The 26,393-nt window shown below is 47.4% G+C and overlaps 1 protein-coding gene across 1 annotated transcript in view; it reads right to left on the bottom strand.

The window, feature by feature from the left end:
• Positions 1–26,131, bottom strand: part of LOC111533669 (pyruvate carboxylase, mitochondrial-like) — a 1,148,173-nt gene extending 1,122,042 nt beyond the window's left edge. Inside the window, exons 1-2 of the mRNA XM_031933917.1 lie at positions 26,101–26,131; positions 19,590–19,628 (exon numbers count right to left, since the gene is read on the bottom strand). The gene's annotated coding sequence lies outside the window, so the exon portion shown is untranslated. The remainder of the gene's footprint in view (positions 1–19,589; positions 19,629–26,100) is intronic.
• Positions 26,132–26,393: the final 262 nt, after the last annotated feature.

Here is a 26,393-nt window from a genome sequence, read left to right as displayed (position 1 = left end):
ATCTACAAAATTCATGTGGAAAAAGTGGAAGGGGAGAAGGGAGCACTAGAAAAGAGAGAACATGAAGAAAGAACAGGCATTCTGAACGAAAGTTTCTTTTTCATGTGTGAATACAATTAGCAATAAGGTAGATAACTATTAAAAAATGCTGATCTGGGAAATAAAACCTGTGTATTTACGAACACATCAATAGGTGATGGTCCCTTCGTCTTCTCCTCTGCAGAAATGTGCGAAATGGAAGGCCGACTACTCCTGGAAGTGAAGTTCGTTCACAGCTTGGTGTCCAAGGGGCAGCAGTGAACCTCCCTGAGACTCAGGGGCTGAATGTTGTGACATGGGGACAGTCCTTTAAAATGTGGAAGGCAGGCAAGCATTGAATGAGATCAGACACATGAAAGTACCTTGGAAATGGTAAGGCACTACAAAAAGATAGTAATCTCTACATAGATTAAATAAAACAGGTACCCTTTTCTGTATTCAGACAATAGGACGACATAAAATGGCTTGAAAAAAATTTTTTTAAAAAACAAGAATCAGGCCAGCCTGAAATCAGCACCTACCAAGATGAACTTGGCAGCAGAATGACTCCAAAGTGCAATGGAGTGATCTCGGCTCACCGCAACCTCTGCCTCCCGGGTTCAAGCGATTCTCTGTTCTCAGCCTACCGAGTAGCTGGGATTACAAGCATGTGCAACCTTGCCTGGCTAATTTTGTATTTTTAGTAGAGACAGGTTTTCTCCATGTTGGTCAGGCTGGTCTTGAACTCCCGACCTCAGGTGATCCACACACATCAGACTCCCAAAGTGCTGGGATTACAGGCATGAGCCACTGCGCCCAGCTGTGAGCATTAATTATTATAGGCAATTTCAGAAATCAAAAGGATAAAATAGCAAAATATTTGGGAAGGAAACACTACATGAAAGTGAGAATCTGCAACCAGGGACAAGGAGGGTCAGGGTCTAAAATAGGGTCATATCGTTTTCAAAAAGGGCCTGTGTACAATTCCTGCTCTCTAAGCAACCCTATGTGTACTACTTATTGAATGCTAGAATGGACTTAGCCACCATCTAAGACTTACCTGGTACCGATGGGTCAACCACAGATCTTTAAACCAGAAGAGGCTGACCCCAGAGATTCTATCTCCCATTATAAATCCATAAAGTAGCCTTCTGGGACAAATCAGTGTCATGTGAGTTTGAAACATGAGTCAGATTTCCAGGCCCAAACATAGTACTAAAATTTTGGGGGAGTGGCCGAACCCACTTCCGTCTCATCACTGTGGTGCTGGCAGCCTTACTTCTCAAATGTGAAAGCCAGCAAGCCCTGAGAATGGAAGCCATAACCCTAGGGATGCAAAGGCTCATCTTGAAAGTGCTACTTTATTTTTGTTGTTGTTTTTTTTTGAGACAGAGTCTCGCTCTGTCCCCCAGGCTGGAGTGCAGTGGCACAATCTCAGCTCACTGCAACCTCTCCCTCTCAGGTTCAAGCGATTCTCTTGCCTCAGTCTCCCAAGTAGCTGGGACTACAGGTGCCTACCACCATGCCCGGCTAATTTTTGTATTTTTAGTAGAGACATGGTTTCACCATGTTGACCAGGGTGGTCTTGAGCTCCTGATCTCAAGTGATCCACCCACCTCAGCCTCCCAAAGTGCTGGGATTACAGGTGTGAGCCATGGTGCCCGGCCTTCTTTTTATTTTTTATATTTTTTTTAAAATAGAGACGGGAGTCTATGTTGCCCAGGCTGGTCTTGAACTCCTGGGCTCAAGTGATCTTTCCACCTTGGCCTCCCAAAGTGCTAGGAATACAGGCGTGAACCACCACACCTGGCCAAATTAAATTTTGTCTTAAAAGCATAGGCAAGAAAATAAGGAACACTCAGGCTAAAACCCTAAGAAGGAGAAACCAGGGAGACAAATTAACACTAAAGCTTTTATCTAGAGGGTATTTGCAGAACTAGGTAAACCTGAGCTTCAGTTTGCAAAGCCTCAAAAGGTCACAGAAGCACCGCCCAGAGCCCAGCCATGGTGGGAAATCTAAAGAGATCTTACCGCTAGAGAAGTTGGGACTTCCAAAGGATACTCCCTTAACCTAACAGTGAACCACAAAAAACTTGATCTACCCTTCCCTGTCCCCAAGAACTACCTGCAAGAAAAATCAACTGTCTAAATCCTTGGCACTGAGCAGGTAGAAAAACAAAAAACTCCCTCCAAGAAGCTTCAATCACAAAACAGCCCTCACACAGACTTGCAGTCCAAAGTTGTACTACCCGGGTAATTAGAAAATACTCTGTCTATACTGCTGTATATACTGTTAGTAGGAGAAGGGCAAATTAGTTTTCAAAACCTCAAAACTTTGGTTTCGGATAATCTAGAAGAGTTAGACATGCCAGCAACTCCACTCCTAGTTTATACCCCAGAGAAATTCTTGCTCATGTGTTCCAGCAGCCATGTGTAAGAATGTTCCTGCCAGGTATGATGGCTCACGCCTGTAATCCCAGCACTTTGGGAGGCTGAAGCGGGCGGATCCCCTGAGTTCAGGAGTTCAAGACCAGCCTGGCTAACACGGCGAAACCCTGTCTCTATTAAAGATACAAAAATTAGCTGGGCGTAGTGGTGCACGCCTGTAATCCCAGCTACTTGGGAGGTTGAGACAGGAGAATCATTTGAACCCGGGAGGCAGAGGTTGCAGTGAGCTGAGATCACACCACTGCACTTCAGCCTGGGCGATAGAGGAAGACTCTGTCCTAAAAAAAAAAAAAAAAAGTTCCCAGCAGGGTTATTCCTGAGAGAGAAAAAAAAAACAAAAAGCAGACCAAGGGCTTCTTGGCAACAGGGCAACAGAAAGGATCAACCCACTGTGGATATTCATTCAATGGAAAGCTCTATGGCAATGAACATGAACAGAGCCATGTGCCTCCACATGGATGAATCGCAAATGTAATGCTGAGCAAGTCACAGAAATCTACTGTAGGATTCCAGGTCCAGGTGCTCAAAACCAGGCAAAATTCAACAATAAGTCATTCAGAGGTTGGCTATTGGTGGGAAAACTAACAAGAACAAAATAACAAATATCACAGAAGTCAGAATAGCTGGGGTGCCAGGTGTGGTGGCTCACACCTGTCATCCCAGCACTTTGGGAGACTGAGGCGGGCGGATCACCTGAGGTCAGGGGTTCAAGACCAGCCTGGCCAACATGGCGAAACTTTGTCTCTATTAAAAATACAAAACTACAAAAATTAGCTAGGCATGGTGGCACACACCTATAGTCCCAGCTACTCAGGAGGCTGAGGCAGGAGAATCACTTGAACCCCGGAGGCAGAGGTTGCAGTGAGCCAAGATGGCACCACTGCGCTCCAGCCTGGACAGCAGAGTGGCGAGATTCCGTCTCAAGAAAAGAAAAAACAAAAAAGGAATAGCTGAGGGAAGGGACTTCAACCAGGGAGGGAACATAGGGGGCTTATATGGTCCTAACCTTAACCTGGGGATGGGAACACAGATGTTCATTTTACTATTTTGTTTTAACATACACATATGTTTTAAATATGTCTTCTGTAAGTGTGGGATTTTGCAATAAACAAATGGTAAAATGAAAAAAAAACCCATGCAATGGCACACAGAGTACTGCAGACTTTTTATCTGTGCTGACATGGGACGATTTCCAAGATACACTGATAAATGAAAAGGGCCTGGAGCAGAAAGGGCACAGGAGAAAACAAACAAAAGAAATATGTTTCTACATATTTAGAATATTACAGGCGCGGTGGCTCACGCCTGTAATCCCAGCACTTTGGGAGGCCGAGGCAGGTGGATCACGAGGTCAGGAGATCAAGATCATCCTGGCTAACATAGTGAAACCCCGTCTCTCCTAAAAATACCAAAAAAATTAGCCAGGAGTGGTGGCAGGTGCCTGTAGTCCCAGCTACTTGGGAGGCTGAGGCAGAAGAATGGCATGAACCCAGAAGGCGAAGTTTACAGTGAGCAGAGATCGTGCCACTGCACTGCACTCCAGCCTGGGCGACAGAGCGAGACTCCGTCTCAAAAAAAAAAAAAAAAGAAAAAGAAAAAAAGAAATATGTTTCTATTTCAAAGGGTATACCACCTCCAAAAGGATAGACAAGATAATTTAACCAGAAGTGGACTCCTGGGAGGGGAACCGGTTTACTGGGGGAGAGAAAAAATGAGACTTTTATACATTGCAATGTTTGTACCAGGTGCAAGTATTACGTAGCTGAACTGAATACCTTTTTTTTTTTTTTTTTTTTTTAAGTTAAACACTAACTTTTTGGATTACCTCTTGGTAACCTGCTAGGAGACTATTAGGTTCAAAGGCAGCATCTCTGAGGAGTTACCTAGGTCATACCTGGGCCTCCTTTGCCCCATCAGTAACTGGTACATCAGACCTGTTCTCAGCATGGAAGGCACTCTACCGTCTCAAATGATTTCAATGGCAGGGTAGAACTCCAGCCCACCCAAGCCCAGGGTTCCACAGAGACCCCTTGGTTGGACTCTGTCAGTGACTAAACCTTTGGGCTTACGCTGCTGGGCTGGCTGGGCTGGGACAAAAATCTCGCAGATGCAGCGGCTGAAGTGTCCTTTTGAGGCCATAAATCCACTAGGAATGGCTGCATTTGCCCTTTAGCCCAGAAGTATCCTTAACTTGGCCCTGGGGGAAAAGCCTCTTTAAAGTTCTCTTCAGCTGGAGAAGCTAGCCATCGGGGGAAGAAAACTGATTCAGAACTGCAAGAACAACAAAGAAAGAAGCCAGATACAGGACCAGACACAGATCTTTTCTTGGAAGGTAAATCCCTTATCTTGTGAATTTAGTCTCAATGTATGTCCCCTGTTGGCAGCAAATGCCCTGTCTTTTCTGCACACCAAAACGCATTCCAAAGTCCCAGCACAGGAACTATGGATATCAAGAAGTAGTTGGGAGAAAAACAGAAACAAGAGTTCTTAATTCATATTTTGTGTCTGCTAGCAGAATCCTTCTCTCTAAAATACCTCTCCCACCACGCACCTAAAAAATCCAATGGAAAACCTAAACCTCTTAAATCTAACACCTACAAATACATTGTTTTGGTCAGTGTAAATCTGTTTGCTAGAAGGCAGTTTCAGCTTCCACCTATCCTGCCCTGGAAGTAAGAGGGAAAGCTCCAAGTACCCTGAAGGTGTCTCTCCTGACAGCTCTTCCAGAGGCCTCAGCCCTTCAGCCCAGGCTTACCAAACAGCAAGTGGCCTACCACAGATGAGATGCAACTGTCTCAACCAGAAACCAGATCAGGAGAGATGGGAGGCACTAAGAGCCAAGAACTGGGGAAAATCAGCTCAAGAATCTTTAGGCCCTACCAGACCGTTCTCCTCTCTGGGTAACATTTTCTCTGGCTAAGTCTCAAAGCCCATTGCTCTGGTCTCAAGCTGTCTCAATTTTCTCAGGAAATGCTGAGTTGGGCTTAAAAGCCCACCATCCCCAAAGATGATGCCCTGGCCCAATTCTCTATTTCTTTTCTATTTGTCTCTCCACTTTTCCTGACCTCAGGTCTTGGAGTCAGCTCCCTTTGGCTAAATAAATGGGGTGGCTTTTTCCACCTGCATTTCAAGATAAAGACTGAGCTGCAATTTAGAGACCTCCAATCCCTCCCTCTACTTGGCCCATGACAACTTTTCTTCTGTGACACTTTATATTTGCCGCCTCCTTCCCATTGCAACCACTTCCTTAACCTCCACTTGCATCACTCCGGAATGTCCGAGTTATTCCCTGCTGAGCTAGTCCCCACCCAACCTTTGCCTCTCCCCATTCCCAGGCAGCCACCCACTCTGTCCAGAGGTTTTCCAAAATCCCATTCACCTCTGGGTAGTCCTGGCTCAAGCATCTCAGGGGCTTCTTATTGTCTCAAATCCGAACACGCAGCTGGAGTTCACAGAATGAATTTCCAGCCCTAATGCTCACTATGCCCCATCAGCACATTCCAACATTGCTTCCAAAGCGCTAGGCCCTGAGGATTCCACAGCGGTCAACGCAGGCACAGCCTCCACCCCTGCCGGCTTCCCATTGCCTTCCTCCACGCCAGCAAGGCTGGGGCATCACCCTCTGTCTCATCACCATGGCCTCACTCCATGTGCCACTGCCCGGGGGCACCCCCCTCCTATGAACTCAAATATCACACACGCGAGGACCAGTTCTCCACCCACCTGAAAGAGTCCCCTCATCTCTCAGGGCCTCAGACTCACATATTCTGCCCTCAAGGGGTTCCCTTCTAACTGTTCATCACTGGTCCCATTAACAGAGCCACCAATACAATGTGTCCAAAGTGTCAGGCATATGACTGCGTTATTTCATTTGTTTATGTGTTATTTCATTTGTACAGAATGAACATGTGTTATTTCATTTGTATAAAAGTTATTGCATTTGGTCTCTACCCAACAGCCCCCACTGGTCGGTTTCCTCATCTATAAAATGGGGACAGTAATACAAGGAAGGAAGGTCTTAATGCCCTCATTTTATAGATGAGGAAACCAAGGCTTGAAGAAGCTAAGGAACTTGCTAATCGGGGCTAAGCCTGAACTCCACCCCGTCCCGGACTCCAGGGTCCATGCTCTTAACCCTGCTATGCCACTCCCCTGGTAATTTTCTATGTGTGTTTTGTTTTTGTTTTTGAGATACAGTCTCACTCTGTTGCCTGGGGTGGGGTACAATGGCATGATCTTGGCTCACTGCAACCTCTAACTCCTGGGTTCAAGTGATTCTCCCGCCTCAGCCTCCCACCACACCCAGCTAATTTTTTGTATTTTAGTAGAGATGAGGGTTCACCATGTTGGTCAGGCTGGTCTCGAACTCTTGACCTCAGGTGATCCACTCGCCTCGGCCTCCCAAAGTGCTGGGATTACAGGTGTGAACCACTGCGCCCAGCCCCCTGTGTATGTTTATGCATTTAGCATCTCACCTGGCACAGAAGCAGGATCAATGAGGTCATTACTACTCTTCCACACTAGCCAGTCACTATGCAAGCATATATTTGGTCCAGCACGTGTATTCCTTCACTCCCAACCACGGATAAACGACTCAGGGCAAGGCCACCTTGTCAGATCCTCCTGTAGCCTCACAGCATCCAGTAAGGAGCTGTGCATACCACAGACGCACAGTAAATGCTGAAGGAAAGAACCATTTCTTGGAATACTACACAGTAATAACTTGTCCTCCTTAAGCCACTCAGTCAAGTGAGGAAACTCAGGATTAGAAAATGGGGGATTCATTCTGCTAGATACTGAAATTGCCACTTAAGAATATCAGAAGTAAAAATGGACAGAAAGATGGCTCAGGTCAGCAAAAACACAAATAGCTATTTTGCAACCAGCTGGAACGTAGTCAAAAGCCAGGAGGGCTGAAGAAAACCTTACAGTCCTACTGAAACAGCCTTGGGCAACATGGTAGGGAGAAGAGCCCTGCCTTAGATGGAGGTAGACTCCCAGTTGGCCAGAAGCCATGTGACAACAAATGGCTCTTACGATAAAAGCTGCAAACGTCCATAAAGTGATCAACTTCAGAAGGCAAGGGGAGGGTCTCAGGTTGGTCTTTTCAGCCCTGTGCACTGTAACACCCTGCCACACCATATCGGAACATCCTGTGGAACAGCAGCATATTCTGAGAACCTCAGGCCACAATCTAGTTTGCTGCTGTCAGAGCTTGGCTGTAACTCTTCCTAGTGAAGCTGAGAGACAATGAATCTCTCTGAACCTCGGGTCTGTGATCCACAAACAGCAAAACCACAACCATAACCAGTTCCAGGGAAAACTGGTTAATAAAACAAAACTAGCCAAGTGCTGTAGCTCATGCCTGTAATCCCAGCACTTCGGAAGGCCGAGGCAGGAGGATCACTTGAGCTCAGGAGTTTGAGACCAGCCTGGGCAACACAGTCTTTACAAAAAACACAAAAATTAGCCAGGCATGGTGGCACATGCCTGTAGTCCCAGCTACTCAAGAGGCTGAGGTGGGAGGATCATTTAAGCCTGGGAGGTCGAGGCTGTAGTGAGCTGTGATTACACCACTGCACTCCAGCATGGGTGACAGAGTGAGACCCTGTCTCAAAAAAAAAAAAAAAAAAAATCAGCCAGGTTGGTGGCACATTCCTGTAGCCTCAGCTACTCGGGAGGCTGAGGTGGGAGGTTTGCTTGAGCCCAGGAGGTGGAGGCTACAGTGAGCTTGGATGGTGCCACTGTACTCCAGCCTGGTGACAGAGCAAGACTCTGTCACAAAAAAAAAAGGAGAGAAAAAATGAAATAAAACTATAAAGTGCTACACACACATAAAGGATATTATCAACAACAGAACATCAGCAGTCAGCTCCATATGGCGTCCTGGAGTAACACTAGTTGAGATTAGACCTCAGTATTTGTTGATCCTCTGACGGTTAATGGGCAGAGGAGAGAGGCCACCATTACTGTTATTGGCAATTGCTCTACTTTTCTTGAGGTAAAGGGTGAATTCCCCTTTGCGAGCAAAACATCTTTTTCTGTATTGTAATTCCATTCTGCTATCTCCAAGCATTCAGTAAAATGTTGTGAAATGCCTGACAGCCCGTTTGCATCTTTAAGGCAGTAGGTATGAAGGGTGAAGCAACAGCCCTGGGGCAGGGAGAACTAGGCAACATGCAGAAGAGAACAGCTGGCCAAGGAAATAACCAAGCCAGACAGATGCCATTCATTTAACATATGTTTTTCACTCCCTAACTACGTTCCAAACTTGGTGGAACACATAAGCATCCCTGGGGTATTTCTAGAAAAACTTGGGGAAGGGAACTCTGTAAAAGACAGGTCTTCTTTTTTTTTTGAGATGGAGTCTCACTCTGTCACCCAGGCACCCAGGCTCCCAGGCTCCCAGGCTGGAGTGCAGTGGCACGATCTCGGCTCACTGCAACCTCTGCCTCCCAAGTTCAAGCGATGATTCTCGTGCCTCAGCCTCCTAGGTAGCTGAGACTACAGGTATGCACCACCACTCCTGGCTAGTTTTTGTATTTTGGTAGAGATGGGGTTTCACCATGTTGGTCAGGCTGGTCTCGAACTTCTGACCTCAGGTGATCCACCCGTCTGGGTCTCCCAAAGTGCTGGGATTATAGGCGTGAGCCACTGTGCCCGGCCTAAAGACAGGCCTTCCTACAGGTCAGGGAAGCTTGACTAATGGTTATTAGGGATTATCAGGGATTAAATTGAAAAACTGTCCCTGAAGACAAAGAGGTCAGGGCCATCTAAGACTCAAAAGTCCAATAATTACAGTTGAAGGTTTTGCCTTCAACAGGGTTCACCCCACTGCCTTCTGGCTCCCATGGTTTCTGAGGAGAAATGAGCTGTTAATCTGATCAAAGATCCTTTGTACAAGATAAGTTGCTCATCTCTTGCTGTTTTCAAGATTCTTTGTCATTTGACACTTTTAGTTATGAAATATCTCGGTGTGGATCTCTAATATTCATCCTCATTGGAGTTCACTGAGTTTCTTGAGTGGGTCAGTTATTGTTTTTCATCAGCTTCTGGCCATTCTTTCTGACCCTTTCTCTCCTCTCCTTCTAGGACTCTCATCATGCATATGTTGATTTGCATGACGGTGCACCATGGGTCTCTGAAGCTGTTAACTTTCCTTCATTCTTTTTTTTTTGAGACGGAGTCTCATTCTGTCCCCCAGGCTGGAGTGCAGTGGTGCGATCTCGGCTCACTGCAAGCTCCGCCTCCCAGGTTCACGCCATTCTCCTGCCTCAGCCTCCTGAGTAGCTGGGACTACAGGCGCCCGCCACCGCGCCCAGCTAATTTTTTGTATTTTTAGTAGAGACGGGGTTTCACCATGGTCTCGATCTCTTGCCCTTGTGATCCGCCCGTCTCAGCCTCCCAAAGTGCTGGGATTACAGGTGTGAGCCACTGCACCCGGCCCCTTCATTCTTTTTTCATTCTCAGCCTGAAAAATCTCAAGGTATCTACCTTCAAGCTTGCTGATTTTTTTCTGGCTCAAATCTGTTCAGCCTCTAGAGAATTTTTCATGTCAGTAACTGTACTGTTCAACTCCAGAATTTCTGGGGTTTTTTGGTTTTTTTTTTTTTTTTTTTTGAGAACAGGTTCTTCCCTTTCCCACCCTGGAGTACAGTGACGCGATCTCAGCTCACTGCAATCTCCATCTGCCAGGTTCAAGCGATTCTCCTGCCTCAGCCTCCCAAGTAGCTGGGACAACAGGTGCGTACCACCACATTCAGCTAATTTTTTGTATTTTTAGTAGAGACGGGGTTTCACTGTGTTAGCCAGGATGGTCTCGATCTCCCGACCTCGTGATCTGCCCGCCTTGGCCTCCCTCTATTTGGTGAGGCATTCTTCTCACATTTTCCTTAAACTCTTTAGACATATTTAAAATAGATGATTTAACATCATTGTCTATGAAGTCCAACATCTGGGCTGGAAAAAACTGTCTTTCCCTGTGTATGAACCATACTTTCTTGTTTCTTTGCATGCCTCATAACTTTTTGTTGAAAACAAGGATAATTTTTTTTCTGCAATTTTTCCTGAATAAATGTGTCTTAGATTGTTGCAAGCCTTTGGTTAATTTCTCAAGTTCTGAAAAAGTTGGTTTTGATCATTTTTGCCAGTTTTCTCATTCCTTTTAATAGAGGAACAGCTTTAATGAAGTCCTCACTCCCAGCAATCTGTATCTCATATGGCATTTACAAAGAGGTTTTCATCCCCCAAAACAATTTTGTGGAAAAGAGGGGTAAAAAAGTAGAACTCTGATAGTTAAGTACCTAGTACTCGACCTTAAGCCCCAAGTAGTGTTATGAATTGCACTCTTCTCTATTTAGATTTTTTAAATTGATAACTTAAAATTAAAACATACTACAAAGAAAAAATACTACATAGAAAATTTTTTAAACACATAATTTTGTAACTCCAGCAACCTGAACAAATTGTTGGTATAGCATTCCAAAATAACAAAAAATGAGATATTACACATTCTGTTTTATAATATATATTTTTTGTGTAAAGGCATCATAGCTCTTGTCCCGCGGTAATAAATTTAGAGTGACAGCTTGATTAGGATACATGAACTATTTTTTTTTTTTTTTTTTTTTTTTGAGACGGAGTCTCGCTCTGTCGCACGACACGGAACAGACTTCATATGTAGCAACCATTTACTGATGTACGTTTTGGTGATTTCCCAATTTCTGCTATCACCTCATATGTTTGCATGCTTGTCCCATGATGCCACAGGTTACATTTCTAGAACTGGAACTGCTGTGTTAAATGACTTTAAGTTTTAGGTTTAATCTTCTTTGCACCCCCCAGGCATTTAATACCAGTCCTATGATGAGGCACATTTTCCTTTCTGAGAGCAGAGTGGCCACTCAGTGACATCACTGCCTTCATTTACTATACGGTCAGCCCTCTGTATCTGTGGGTTCAACATCCACTAATTCAACCAACTGGGGATCAAACGTATTCAAAAAAGCAAAATAAAAAATGACAATACAGGCCGGGCGCGGTGGCTCATGCCTGTAATCCCAGCACTTTGGGAGGCCGAGGTGGGTGGATCATGAGGTCAGGAGATCAAGACCATCTTGGCTAACATGGTGAAACCCCATCTCTACTAAAAATACAAAAAATTAGCCAGGCGTGGTGGCGGGCGCCTGTAGTCCCAGCTACTCGGGAGGCTGAGGCAGGAGAATGGCGTGAACCCAGGAGGTGGAGCTTGCAGTGAGCCGAGATCGCGCCACTGCACTCCAGCCTGGGTGACAGAGCGAGACTCCATCTCAAAAAAAAAAAAAAAATGACAATACAACAATAAAAAATAATACAAATAAAAACAATACAGTATAAGAACTATTTACATGGCATTTACATTGGATTGGGTATTTTAAGTTATCCAGAGATGATTTAAAGTACATAAGATGATACGCATAGGTTATATGCAAATACTATGCCATTTTCTATCAAGCACTTGAGCATCTTGGAGGATTACGGCATCTATAGGGGGTCTTGGAACCAGTCCCCAGAGGATACCAAGAAACAACTGTGCTATTAAATACTGTATCTCACAGTGCTCCTTTACCACCTGAAAGGGGAACACAGCCACAGGTGAGGACAGACTGTACTTAAAACTCCTGCAGAAGCTGGACATGGTGGCTCATGCCTGTAATCCCAATACTTTGGGAAGCTAAGGCGGGCAGATCACCTGAGGTCAGGAGTTGGAGACCAGCCTGACCAATATGGAGAAACCCCGCCTCTACTAAAAATACAAAGTTAGGAGGGCATGGTGGTGGGTGCCTGTAGTCTCAGCTACTCAGGAGGCTGAGGCAGGAGAATGGAGTGAACCCGGGAGGCAGAGCTTGCAGTGAGCCGAGATCGCGCCACTGCACTCCAGTCTGGGTGACAGAATGAGACTCCATCTCAAAATAAAATAAAATAAAATAAATAAAAATAATAAATACATAAATTTCTGTTGCTTATAAATTACTTAGAATAAGGTTATTTTTGTTATAGCAGCCCAAAGGGACAAAGACAATGTATTTTACCACAATTTTTTAAAATGTGGGACCAAAAACTCTTGCAGTGCAAAAACGTCAGTCAGTCTCCTGCCAATTTCTCCCCCAAATGTCCTTTTCTTGTCACTCTACAAACCTCTGCTCTTACTCACACGGGGCCACATGTGCATCAGACATCAAAGGAGAGGTCAAATTGCATTAATGATTCTCCACCAGGTCCACTCACCACCTACAAGCTTCCTGGGGCCATATCCAGTGACTAGGACAGGAAAGCAATTCTGCATCTAGTTATTATCCAAGATGCAGATTTCTAACAAGAATTTGATGGCAATGGCCTCTCCAAAGATTGGTAGCTCTCCACCGGGAGGTTAGAGAGAGGCCAGAATTCTCACCATTTCCAAGGGGGTAAACTGAAGAACATGAAAAAGGTGGCACTGGTTCCAGATGCCGTAATTTCTTGGTAACCAGGCGTGATCAGAAAGCAAGAACTCGTAAGTACCACTCTCTCTTTCTATTTGCAAAGGTTTAAGAGATGGGAGGAAACTCCAGACATGGACTCAGAAGGCTGGGACTCAAATTCTAGCCCTGGTGGGTCACTGACATGATTTTACAACTAGTCCTTGGTCGGAGAAAGCCTTGGGAGATACAGAGAATCTACAGAAATCTAAACTGTATCTATTTTGTATTTAGTTCTACCTATTTTTGTGGCCATACTGCATAACAAAAAGGAAGCCTTAAATAGATTAACTGAATTCAAATGGTTTGGGGTGGGGGTCGGAATAGAAGAGTCACATTGGATGAGAAGAGGAAGAGATTAGTAATGTGATACTTCTATTTGAGGCACAGGGGCTGTGAGACCATCACCATTTGGAGGAAACATGGTGGCAATGGAGCAGGCTCTGTTTAGCAGTTAGATTCAAAGTCCAGTCTCATCCCAGCCAGGGGTCTCTTTAATTATAAAGAAAATGTCATCCGGTTGAGAAACAAAGGCCAAAAGTTGACTAGAAAAATAATTTACTATACTTTAAAATAATGTATTGATTTCCTTATTAGGTAAGCTTCTCTAATTCCAGGAAGATATCAGATTAAATATAGACAAGGCTAGGAAAATAAAAACCATATTTATATTTTTGTGTTAAGAAATCTGTGTGTTATCTGTTACTTTACGTACTCTAAGAGAATATGGTCTGTTTCGAATAGCAAATCAGTCTTGAGATTCCAATTAAAACATGTAACTGAGGCCAGGTGTGATGGCTCACATCTGTAATCCCACAGTTTTGGGAGGCTGAGGCAGGTGGATCGCTTGATAGCAGTTTGAGACCAGCCCTGGCAACAGAGTACAATCCCATCTCTACAAAGAAAAATTTTTTAAAGACCAGGTGCAGTGGCTCGCGCCTGTAATCCCAGCACTTTGGGAGGCCAAGGCGGGTGGATCACGAGGTCGGGAGTTTGAGATCAGCCTGGCCAATATGGTGAAACTCTGTCTCTATTAAAAATACAAAAATAAGCCGGGTGTGGTGGCCTGCGCCTGTAGTCCCAGCTACTCAGGAGGCTGAGGCAGAAGAATCCCTTGAACCCAGTAGGCGGAGGTTGTAAGTGAGCCAAGATCATGAAACTGCACTCCAGCCTGAGCAACAGAGTGAGACTCAGTCTAACAAAAAAAAAAAAAAAAATTTTTTTTTTAAATCAGCCAGGCATGATGTGCATGCCGTGGTCCCAGCTAGTCAAGAGGCTGAGATGGGAGGATTGCTTGAGCATGGGAGGTCAAGGCTGCAGTGAGCCATGATCATATCAGTGCAGGCTAGCCTGGGAGACAGAGCAAGACCCTGTCTCAAAACAAAAAACATATAACTGAGTAGTTAGTTTAGTCGTGTGATTTTACATAGAAATTTTACTAAGTTTAAAATCAGTACTGGCAGATGACAAACACATGAAAAGATACTCAACATCATTATCATTAGGAAAATTGAAACCATGAGATACCACCATATACCTTTCTAAATGGCTAAAATTTAAAAGACTAACCATACCCAGTGTCGGGGAGGATGAAGAGAAACTGGGACTCTCATACACAGCTGGTAGGAATGTAAAATACTACAAATACATCAGAAAATTTGGCAGTTCAAGTTAAACATACATACAGCTACCACAGGATCCAGCCACTCCACTCCTAGGCATTTACCCAAGAGAAAAGGAAATATATGTTCACACAAAGACTTATACACAAATGTTCACAGCAGCTTTATTTGTAAATGCCAAAAAGTAGAAGCACCAGAGATGACCAACAAAGGTGACTCGATAGACTGTAATACCCATAAACAAAATCAGCAAAAAGAAGAAGAAAAAAAAAAGGCTGGGTGTGGTGGCTCATGCCTGTAATCCCAGCACTTTGGGAGGCCCTGGTGGGGGGGGATCACGAGGTCAGGAGATCGAGACCATCCTGACTAACACGGTGAAACCCCGTCTCTACTAAAAATACAAAAATAAAAATTAGCCAGGTGTGGTGGCGGGTGCCTGTAGTCCCAGCTACTCGGGAGGCTGGGGCAGAAGAATGGCGTGAACCCAGGAGGCGGAGGTTGTAGTGAGCTGAGGTCACGCCCCTGCACTACAGCCTGGGTGACAGAGCGAGACTCTGTCTCAAAAAAAAAAAAAAAAAAAAAAAAAAGACAAGCCTAAGCAACGCAGCGAGGTCTCATCTCTACTAAAGATTAATATACATATAATATATATATATTTCTATATAATATATATATGCCAGGCGTAGTGGCACACACCTGTAGTTCCAGCTACTCAGTGAGATGGGAAATCACTTGAGCCCAGAAGATCAAGGCTGCAGTGAGCTACGATCACACCACTATATTCCAGCTTGGGTGACAGAGCAAGAATCTGTCTAAAAAAAAACAAAGAAGGAAATGAACTATCAATACATGCAACAATAATGGACATATCTCAAGATAATTATGTTGAGTAAAAGAATGCAGAGAAAAAAGAATATATACTGTATAAGTCAATTTATGTGAAATTCCAGAAAATGGAAACGAACCTATAGTAACAGAAAGCAGTTCCATGGTTTCTTGAAGAGTGCAGAGGCAGAGGGAGGAATTCCAAAGGTGATGAATGTGTTCACTCTCTGGACTGCGGTGATGGTTTCACAAGTGTACACATATGTTAAAACTTATCAAATTGTACACTTTAAATATGTGCAACTTATCTCAATACCCCAATAAAGCTGTTGAAAACACTAAAATGTATCACGCCTATAATCCCAGCACTTTGGGAGGCCAAGGCAGGCTGATTGTTTGAGCTCAGGAGTTCAAGATGAACCTGGACAATGTGGTGAAACCCTGTCTGTACAAAAAGTACAAAAATTAGCTGGGTGTGGTGGCTTGAACCTGTAGTCCCAGCTACTCAGGAGTCTGAAAAGGGAAGATCACCTGAGCCTGGGAGGTAAATGTTGCAGTGAGCTGAGACTGTGCCACTGCACTCCAGCCTGAGTGACAGAATGAGACCCTGTCTCAAAATAAACAAAAATAAATAAACAAAACATAAAACAGTATAGGATAGTTTAAGAAAAGTGTAACATTCAGTTTCATTTATTAGATTTACAAGAGTCATTTAGGTATGAGAGGTTTTATTTTAATTAGACAAATGGAAGTAGTATTATTATTATTGTTATTATTATTTTGAGATGGAGTCTTGCTTTGTCACCAGGCTGGAATGCAGTGGCACAATCTCGGCTCACTGCAAGCTCCACCTCCCAGGTTCAAGCAATTCTCCTGCCTCAGCCTCCCAATAACTGGGACTACAGGCGCCCGCCACCACGCCCAGCTAATTTTTGTATTTTTAGTAGATGTATTTTTAGTAGGGATGTTGGCCAGGATGGTCTCGATCTCTTGACCTCATGATCTGCCTGCCTCAGCCTCCCAAAGTGCTGGGATTACAGGCATGAGCCACCCACCGTGCCCGGCCAGAATTATTAAAATAGTTAATGAAAATTGAATATAATTTATAAGTTCAATTGAAAAATTTCAGAAGAGTTTCATTACAGTTGCAAATGGGACCAACCATTAATGAAAAAGCCCCCTAAGGCCGGGCGCGGTGGCTCACGCCTGGAACCCCAGCACTTTGGGAGGCTGAGGCAGGCAGATCACTTGAGCTCAGGAGTTCGAGACCAGCCTGACCAACATGAAGAAACCCCGTCTCTACTAAAAATACAAAAAAACTAGCCAGCATGGTGGCACATGCCGGTAATTCCAGCTACCCAGGAGGCTGAGGCAGAAGGAGAATCGCTTGAACCAGGAGGCGGAGGTTGCACTGAGCCAAGATCGCGCCACTGCACTCCAGGCTGATTGACAGAGCGAGACTCCATCTCAAAAAAAAAAAAAAAAAAAAAAAAAGCCCACTGAAAGTGACTGTTAAAATATCCTAGAATTGTAAACAGATCAGAAAGATTTATAGGCTACACTTACAAGCTAAACTTAAAAGACTAGCCCTTAAAATAACTAGGTTCTGAATTCATAATTTTAGCACATTGAAAATCAATTGTTTTTGACCAAATTAATTGCTGTATAACATTTGCACTACATAAAAATCCAGGGGTAAGAGTGGGTGTGGCATCCAAACCTCCCTCAGACATGCCACGCACCCGTCACCCGAAACTCACCAAGTCACTTAGTCTCTAGTCTCTCTGAACCTCTGGCTCCTCACCCATTGCAAGAGAGAAATATTTTCCAGAATAAATAATACAATTATTATTAAGTATTTAATGTTAATACATTTCATATTGATACACAGCATGTGCGTGAGAAGAGGCTCTCAGAGAAGCACAAAGTGGTGTGCAAACGTAAGAAATGGGCAGCATGTGTCACTTCATAGTAACTGCAGCGCCCGGTGACAGACATGGGAAAGGTGACACACATCCCCAGAGACTAAGTATGACTCAGCACAGCCAGGTCGTGGAATTTTCCCAAAGCCTCTTCGTGATGTCATGGTGGATGTCGTCAGGAGAGGAGCTGCCACAGAAGCAGTCAGGCCCTTCCAGACACAGGCAGTGGAAATGTACTCCCAGCCGTCCAGTGACCTCCCCGCCCCACCCCTTTCTCTGGTCTTGAGGCAAATCAGGACAAAGAGGTAACACAAGAGCAAGGAACCCGAGAGAGTGCTGGGAGTGCCTGGGGTAATGCCTTCAGGCATAACACTTAACACCACAACAAAGGGCCACATCCACGTCCCCCCAGGAGAAAGCTGAAGACGAGGGGAGGGTGACAAGCTCAGACCGCAGAGCCTTAGTCCCTAGGCAAAGCTCAACTCAGCAGAGCCTTGGAAATGGAGGAGCCAAACAAGCTTTGACAAATTACATGACCTGGAAGAAGAGGTCCCTTCTTGGTGACTGATTTTCCCTCTCTACTGATGGATCAAAGGGAAGACATCAATAAAAGATGGCAATCTTAAAAGAAGAAAAAAAAATGGGATCAGCATCTTGGATTCTGCTAACCAGCCTTCTCTAGACTTCGGGTTCTTCAGTTCCGTAAGACAAGTGGTTTGGGGGGATTCTCCAACACGCCCACCTCTCATTGTAGGGGCGCAAGTAAGAGAAATAACATCCATCTCTATCAGCCAAGAATAAGAGGACAGAGCAAACAGAGAGAGAACAAGGGGGTGAAACTTGTGGAGGGTGGAGTTCTTCCACCTTACGACCATTCCCACCATGAGCCCATTGCCCTTACTTGACAGTAGCCTGCAGATGGCACCTGCTGGCCCAAGACCTAGGTCCAAGGGAGGACTGTAGGAAATCTCACACAGGAAACCAGCTCCTGCGTCATGAAGGGTGTCGGAGGAAAACCGAAAAAAACTCCTGTACCACTCAGCACTGGACATGAGCTCTGGAGAGAGTTGTCCCTGAGCCACAAAGTCCCCAAGGCCACAGCGGGCTTGAAGGGAAGAGCATTATTGTTGTCACAAATGCTGGGAGAGCACCTGGCTCCCTGGCTCGGCTGCTCTGGCAGATCAGCAGGGGAAGAGGGGACTGGACTAGCAGGGGACCGACTGGAGGGCTGTGGAATTTAGGCTGAGGGGAGGCCACTGAATCTCCCAGGCACCTGCCACCAGGGAAATCCATGTTGGTGGAACCTTAAAAGCAGTAGAGGCCAGGTGCGGTGGCTCACACCTGTAATGTAATCCCAGCACATGCGGAGGCCGAGGAGGGCGGATGACCTGAGGTCAGGAGTTTGAGACCAGCCTGACCAACATGGTAAAATCCCATCTCTACTAAAAATACAAAAATTAGGCCGGGTGCGGTGGCTCACGCCTGTAATCCCAGCACTCTGAGGGGCCGAGGTGGGCGGATCACCAGGTCAAGAGATTGAGATCATCCTGGCCAACATGGTGACATCCCATCTCTACTAAATACAAAAATTAGCTGAGCGTGGTGGCACGGCACCTGTACTCCCAGCTACTCTGGAGGCTGAGGCAGGAGAATCACTTAAACCCAGGAGGCGGAGGTTGCAGTGAGCCGAGATCACGCCACTGCACTCCAGCCTAGCAACAGAGCGAGACTCGTCTCAAAAAAAAAAAATTAGCCAGGCGTGGTGGCACATGCCTGTAAAATTTGCAGGGGAAGAAGGGGCAGGTTCCCTTTCCCCGTTGTTACCGTGACTGGCAAAGGCTGAGCGTCACCCTCCGGGAACCCGTGTCAAGTGACTTTACAACCAGCTGGCAGAGCCACCTCGCACCCCAGCTGCCTGTTCTCCATGCTGACTCAAGGGGTCTTCTTAGAGGCCCCTTGGGATTCTTCCTGCCCAGCTTCCCCAGCTGATCATACCCTTCCAGAAGCAGGGCATTCTGCTTAGGCTGGCCAGATGCCAAATGGGGCCAGCAGGGAGCCAGATGTCACTTTCCTGTAAAAATCAAGAGCAACTGGAAACAGACAAGACTGCTTAAATGGATATTACCAAAAAATCAGAGCACAGCCTTTTTTTATTCATTGAGCTTAAGACCTGACATGCCAAACTGCTGGCATCCACAGCTGCTCCTGGGGAAGACCCCCACGCATCCCGCCAGCCTGGATTCAGGCACAGGACTTACCCTTGGTGTTTGGTCAGCTCTCCAGAAGGCAGACAGTATCTAAAGCAAAAGAAAAAAACAGCATTACCCTCACTGCTCCAAGAACTTCCCAGAGAAAACAGGAGTGGCAAGAACATAGTTGATTTTTTTTGTTGTTGTTGTTTTTTTTTTTTTTTGAGACGGAGTGTCGCTCTGTCACCCAGGCTGGAGTGCAGTGGCCGGATCTCAGCTCACTGCAAGCTCCGCCTCCCGGGTTCACGCCATTCTCCTGCCTCAGCCTCCGGAGTAGCTGGGACTACAGGCGCCGCCACCTCGCCCGGCTAGTTTTTTGTATTTTTAGTAGAGATGGGGTTTCACCGTGTTAGCCAGGATGGTATCGATCTCCTGACCTCGTGATCCGCCCGTCTCGGCCTCCCAAAGTGCTGGGATTACAGGCTTGAGCCACCGCGCCCGGCCGTTTTTTTGTTTTTTTAAGACAAAGTCTGGCTCTGTCGCCCTGGCTGGAGTGCAGTGGCATGATCTTGGCTCACTGTAATCTCTGCTTCCCGGGTTCAACTGATTCTCCTGCCTCAGCCTCCTGAGTAGCTGGGATTATAGGCGCACGCCACCACGCCCAGCTAATTTTTTCATTTTTAGTAGAGATGGGGTTTTGCCATGTTAGCTAGGCTGCTCTCAAATTCCTGACCTCGGGCAATCTGCCCAACTTGGCCTTCCGAAGTGCTGGGATTACAGGTGTGAGTTACCACACGCAGCCAAGAACACAGATTTTAGAACCCAGAGAACTTTTTCACTCTTGTTACCCAGGCTGGAGTGCAATGACACAATCTCGGCTCACCGCAACCTCTGCCTCCTGGGTTCAAGCAATTCTCCTGCCTCAGCCTCCTGAGGTAGTTGGGATTATAGGCATGCACCACCACGCCCAGCTAATTTTGTATTTTTAGTAGACACAGGGTTTCTCCATGTTGGTCAGGCTGGTCTCGAACTCCCGACCTCAGGTGATCCGCCCGCCTCGGCCTCCCAAAGTGCTGGGATTACAGGCGTGAGCCATCACGCCCGGCCGAGAACCATTTCTTTGCTTCCATCTTGGGGGAGTCTCTGAGGGCACCAGGAGGGTACAGGGCTAGAAGCACCAGCTCTGCTGTCCCGCTGCCCGGACTGCACCCCTTGTTACTCTGACAGCAGCTCTGTAATCACTGCAAGTCTGTTTCCTCATCTGTAAAATGGGAATAATAACAACGCCCATCTCACAGCATTCTAGGGAATGCCCAATGAGGCAGCACACGCACAGCACTGGCACCATGCCTGGCACAGAGCACACACTGGGACGTTAAACCGACAGGCTTGGTGGGAAGCACTTAAGTAAAACCCTTTTCTGACACCCACTATACATGAACAAGAAGTTCTAGAAACAGCTCTTGTTTTATCTGAAGTGCTTTCTCTTCCTGCCCACTCCATCCAGCCTCAGGCCCGCTTTCTCTGCATCTCCGCAGAGCTGTCTCTAATCCTTCAGGAGCTCCCTCTGAATACTGGGACTCTGGTTCTTCTCTCACTCTGCAACTTGACACTAATAAGGAGCTGTCTTACGTGACCTGAAATGTGTTCCCTATTTCCTGGCTATTTCCTCAAATCCTTTCCTGCAGAGACCCCTCCCTGCCACACTAAGAGTACACCTCGTGTTTATGCCCACGGGAGCCCACAGTTGGTATTGTGTGTTCACTTTTTGGAGTTTTATCGACTGCTTATTTCTGAAAAAGCCACACCTGCTCTAGCCACTAGTCAATGAACAGCAAAATGGAAACACAGGCCAGCAAGCTCAAATCCCTGTTCAGAGAAAACCAGCTGCCTTGGCAGATAATGTCAAGACTGAAATTCAATGTCTGGGGCACTCAAGTCAATAAAATATTTACTGAGCACATGCCTTGCACAAGGAACTGTATGTACACTCAGGCCCTGCCCACAAAGTGCCAAAAAGCAAGTTGTTGGGGGCTTGTTAAAAGAAGCAAAAATGGGATGGCACGTGAGATGCACTCCAGCAGTGAGCCTGCCTAGCCTGCCTGGCTGCGTGACTCTGGGCGAGTTATTTTACCTCTCTGTGTCTCACCTATGAGAGTCCACCATTTGTAAGAGATGGATCTTATAGTACCTTTGTAATACGACTGTTGTGATAATCACATTATGTGTATGTAAGGGGCTTAGCAAGGCCGTCACCACCACAAAGGAGTTGGCTTTTATTATTCATAACAATAAATCATTACTTATCACCATCATTGTTATGAAAAGAGAGCCCAGTCCAACTGAATAGAGTTGGCAAGCCTTCATAAAGTCCCATGTCTCGAAGAATAATTTAATTTTGACAGGACAAGATAAGAGGCAAGGCCCTGCAGAAAACAAAGTCACCAAGAACAAGAGCAGAGGGGGACCGTGAGAAGTGAGTTTGGGGCAGCAGTGACTAATCTCACTATGGGGGCTGACACAGAAGAGGGTACCTGCGGGGTCAAATGGAAGAAAGAGCCCAACAGGTGAAATCATACTAGAGAGTCTTGAACGCCAAGATGAGGCAAGCTTTTCATTCGGTAAGTAAGAGGAAATGGTTTATTCTTTTGGCCATTTCCCATCTTCCACCGTCAGGCCCGACTCCTTTGGCAAAGTGTCCACAGGTGAGACTAGAAGGCAGCTAAGAGAAAGAGAGGAAGGCATGGTCAGTCAGGCCCAGGTGAGGTTTCAGAGTGAGCAGGCAAAATGCCCCGCTGCTGTGAAGGACGCCTCTGGGTGAGAAACCTGCCCCCAGGTGGGAACTTTCAGGGAACAAGAATCGGTGCCCATTCAGATGGGGGCAGGACAATATTGGGAGGCAGCCAAAGAGAAAGCCATACTCATCCTCAATGAAAATGTTGACCAGAGGCCGGGCGCAGTGGCTCACGTCTGTAATCCCAGCACTCTGGGAGGGTCAGGAGTTCGAGATCAGCCTGGCCAACATGGTGAAACCCCCATCTCTATTAAAGATACAAAAATCAGCCAGGTGAAAGGGTGGCGCCTGTAATTCCAGCTACTCGGGAGGCTGAGGCAGAAGAATCACTTGAACCCGGGAAGCAGAGACTGCAGTGAGTCAAGATGGTGCCACTGTACTCCAGGGTGGGCAACAAGACTCCATCTCAAAAAAAAAAAAAACAAAACAGAAAATGTTGACCTGAATGAGGCCTCCAGCCCGTGCAGAAGGTGCCAGTGAGAAATGTGGACTGCCAGATTTTCTGCCATACTGACCATGGTGCTGGCCATCCCGGCCACCCTGAAAGGTAACTCCTTTCCGTATTCCCCATCTTTCACCCTTCTCTCCTCACTGGCTCCCCATTTGGCCTCTTTTCAACTAATTCACCGAAAACATTCATTAAGCATCTACTTGTTCCTGCCACTGTTAGGGACTGTGAGGACAGACAGAAGAGGGACACAGGGAACTGTGGCTTGGGATGAGAGTAGTGAATCTGAGGTCCTGCCCTGCCACTGGTCCCAGAGCCCCCATGAGTGGTGGTCTTGAGAGGACAGGTACCTATCACAGCACCTGGGGCACGCACCGGAAGTGAGACCTGGTGAAAGCAAGGAGCAGGACAAAAAGGGGCAAAGGGCCTGGGGGACCCACTGTGGGCTACCAGGGGCAACCTTCCAGGGGAGATCCTGGAGGTGAGGACTGACACAGGGAACCGAGTCAGCCAGGCTGCAGCGGGCTTCAGTAGAAAGACAGAAGGCAATATGGCACATGAGGGTACACTGGGGTAAAGAAACTTTGGATGACAGCCTAAATTAATTCAAAAAGCAGATACTGAGCAACTGTAGTGAACAAAGCCCCTTCCCTAAGGGCAGAGCATGGCAGGGTGGAGGAGCCATTAGTAAACAAATGTCGGCTGCTTTCAGGGAGCTTACCAGAATACCACGGGATACCAACCACAGCTCAGGCCTGCAGCTGGGCCCTCAGAGCCCTGTCTGCCTTTCGGGCTTTTTTTGTTTTGGTTTGGTTTTTTGTCTTTTTTTGTTTTTTTGACAGGGAGTCTCACTCTGTCGCCCAGGCTGGGGTGCAGGGGTGCGATCTCAGCTCACTGCAACCTCCACCTCCCAGGTTCAAGCAATTCTCCTGCCTCAGTCTCCTGAGTAGCTGGGATTACAGGTGCCTGACATCACGCCTGGCTAGTTTTTGTATTTTCAGTAGAAACGAGGTTTCACCATGTGGGCCAGGCTGGTCTGGAACTCCTGACCTCAGGTGACCCAACCGCCTCAGCCTCCCAAAGTGCTGGGATTAAAGGCATGAGCCACCGCGCCCAGCCCGGTCTACCTTTGCATCTAATCTTGCTTCCTCAGGTTGGCTTCCAGTCACTGACTTACCAGCACCTTACCAAATCCTAGTGCCCTCACCTGGTTACATCTCCTGTCGAGGCCTCTTCCCAGTGACCAATCAAGTTTCTTACACCCAACAGTGAAGCTGTGTCCTCTACATTCTCCTTCCACCTTCCTCAGCCTTCCTCTTCCAGTTCTAATTGCTTGAAACCTCTGTAACTGGCCAGGTGTGATGGTTCACGCCTATAATCCCAGCACTTTGGGCTGTCGAGGCAGGCAGATCACCTGAGGTCAGGAGTTCAAGACCAGCCTGGCCAACATGGTGAAACCCCATCTCTACTAAAAATACAAAAATTAGCCAGGCGTGGTGGCATGTGCCTGTAATCCCAGCTACTCAAGAGACTGAGGCAGGAGAATCGCTTGAACTCGGGAGGTGGAGGTTGCAGTGAGCCGAGATCACACCACTGCACTCCAGCCTGGGTGACAAGAGCGAAACTTCGTCTCAAAAACCTCTTTAACAAAACCTCTCCAGAATAAAACTTTCTAGCTGCTCAAATCCAATCACTGCTTCTCCACTGCCAGTGACATCAAAAACAGGTCCACCACTCACCTCCTCCACGAAGCCTTCCCAAGCCCATCTCCTTCCAGGCCATTTCTCCTGTCTTGCTTTAGTGTGTGATTTACTGGCCTCTACTGAACTTCCTCTTCCATGTCCTCCTAGGGCCAATACCTCGCCCACTAGGCTCTCTACAAACATCTGCAGCAGACTGTCTTGCTGCTTAGGTTTTGTTTATTTTTCTCTCCCCCAATCGGTTTGTCAGCAGTTGTAGGACAAGGATTGACCTCATCGCCCACGCTGTCTCTCAGCCCCGCGTAGGGATAGGAACACTGTAGGTGTGCAAAAGAATGTGATTAAGAGTTCAACGGTTAAGGAGAGCGTGCAGGCAGGAAGCTGTAGCTGCAAGTGAGAGAAATGCTGAGCACATCCACCCCCAGCACAAGTGTTTGCATCACATACAAGGATAGGGTGCCTTGGGGGAGGCCAGCCAGGGCTGCTGGTGGCAGTGGGTACGGGAGCAACAGGGAGGCAGATGGCAGGCACTCTGGAGGTTCTGGTTGTCATCAGCAAGTGTTGGTACTTCTCTGAGCCTGTTTTCTCAGCTGGAGAAGGGGTAAGGAGCCCTGGCCTACCTCTTCTCACAAAATAAGACACATCTGATTTTTAAGAATTTCAGGCCAGGCACGCACTGAAATTTCAGGCCAGGCACGCACATAATCTCACCACTTTGGGAAGCCAGGGCAGGCCGCTCGCTTGAGCGTAGGAGTTCGAGACCAACCTGGGCAAAATGACGGAAGCTCGTCTCCACCAAAAAATACAAAAATTAGCTAGGCGTGGTGGCGCCCGCCTGTAGTCCCAGCACTGGGGTACTGTGGCAGGAGGGTCGCTTGAGCCCAGGAGGTCGAGGCTGCAGTGAGCCGAGATCGCGCCACTGCACTCCAGCCTGGGTGGGTGACAGCAAGACCCTGTCTAAAAAAATAAAAGAAAAGAATCTCAAAGTTGCCAGGGACTTGGCTTCCGACTCTGATGCGCTTTGTAAACTACTAAAAGCTGGAGAAAAAAGGGGCTGAGCCCAGCCCCACCTCCCGCCTTGGGCGAATCACTGCGTCTGGGCGCCTGGAGCTTCCCCGTCTGAAACAAAGTGGAAGATCCTACGGGAGGCGGAGTGCGAGCGCCGGGAACAAGGAAAGCCCTCGCCTTACACGCCGCGGCTTCCTGCAGAGCTGAGCCACATCCAGTACGATGGGGAAAACTTGGGCTCCCGATCCTGACAGCCTTGGGTTCGAACCCTCAGGGACCTCGCGCGAGGCGCTTTAGTCAGTTTCTCCATCTGCAAAATGGGCCCGAAAGCAAGAATGAGGCAGCCCGCGGGAGGACGCAGCAGACGGGCGCTAGGGGGCTGGAGACGGGGGCGGGTCCGGGGGCGGGTCCAGCCGGCCGAGCCCCCGCGCGAGGAGGAGGGGCGGCGCACCCCGCGTCGCGCACCGCGCGCCGCTCACCGCCGTCTCCTCCAGCCGTCACTCGCGGAGCCCGCACCGCCTCTACGCGCGCGACCCTTACATAAACGTCCCTCGCGGCGGCGGCGGCGCACGTCCACCCGCTCCGACCCGCGGCGGGAAGAGGACCATGCGGAGCGCGGCGGACACTCACCTCCTCGCCGCTGCCAGTCCTCGCCGCCGCCTCTACCGCCGCTGCCTCCACTGACAGAGAACAGCTGCGGTCTCCGTGCAACCGAACTTGCTGCAGTCCCAGCCCCGCCTTACGGACTTCCTATTGGCCCAGGCAGCCCAACCCCTCCCGTTATTGGGCAGTGTTCTCCGTCACTCCTCGCCCCTAGGCTGTGGACTCCTCCCTGCGCCCGCCTGTCCGTCACGTTTAAGCCTTGGCGCCCCACGTCAGCCCCGCCCCTCCCGTCCCCGGCGAGCGCCTGGATTAGTGGCGAG

This window comes from Piliocolobus tephrosceles, chromosome 13 (genome assembly GCF_002776525.5).
Source record: "Piliocolobus tephrosceles isolate RC106 chromosome 13, ASM277652v3, whole genome shotgun sequence".
NCBI classification, from domain to species: domain Eukaryota; kingdom Metazoa; phylum Chordata; class Mammalia; order Primates; family Cercopithecidae; genus Piliocolobus; species Piliocolobus tephrosceles.
Note: the sequence above shows the minus strand (reverse complement) of the source record. Positions and strands in the feature narration are given on the sequence as shown.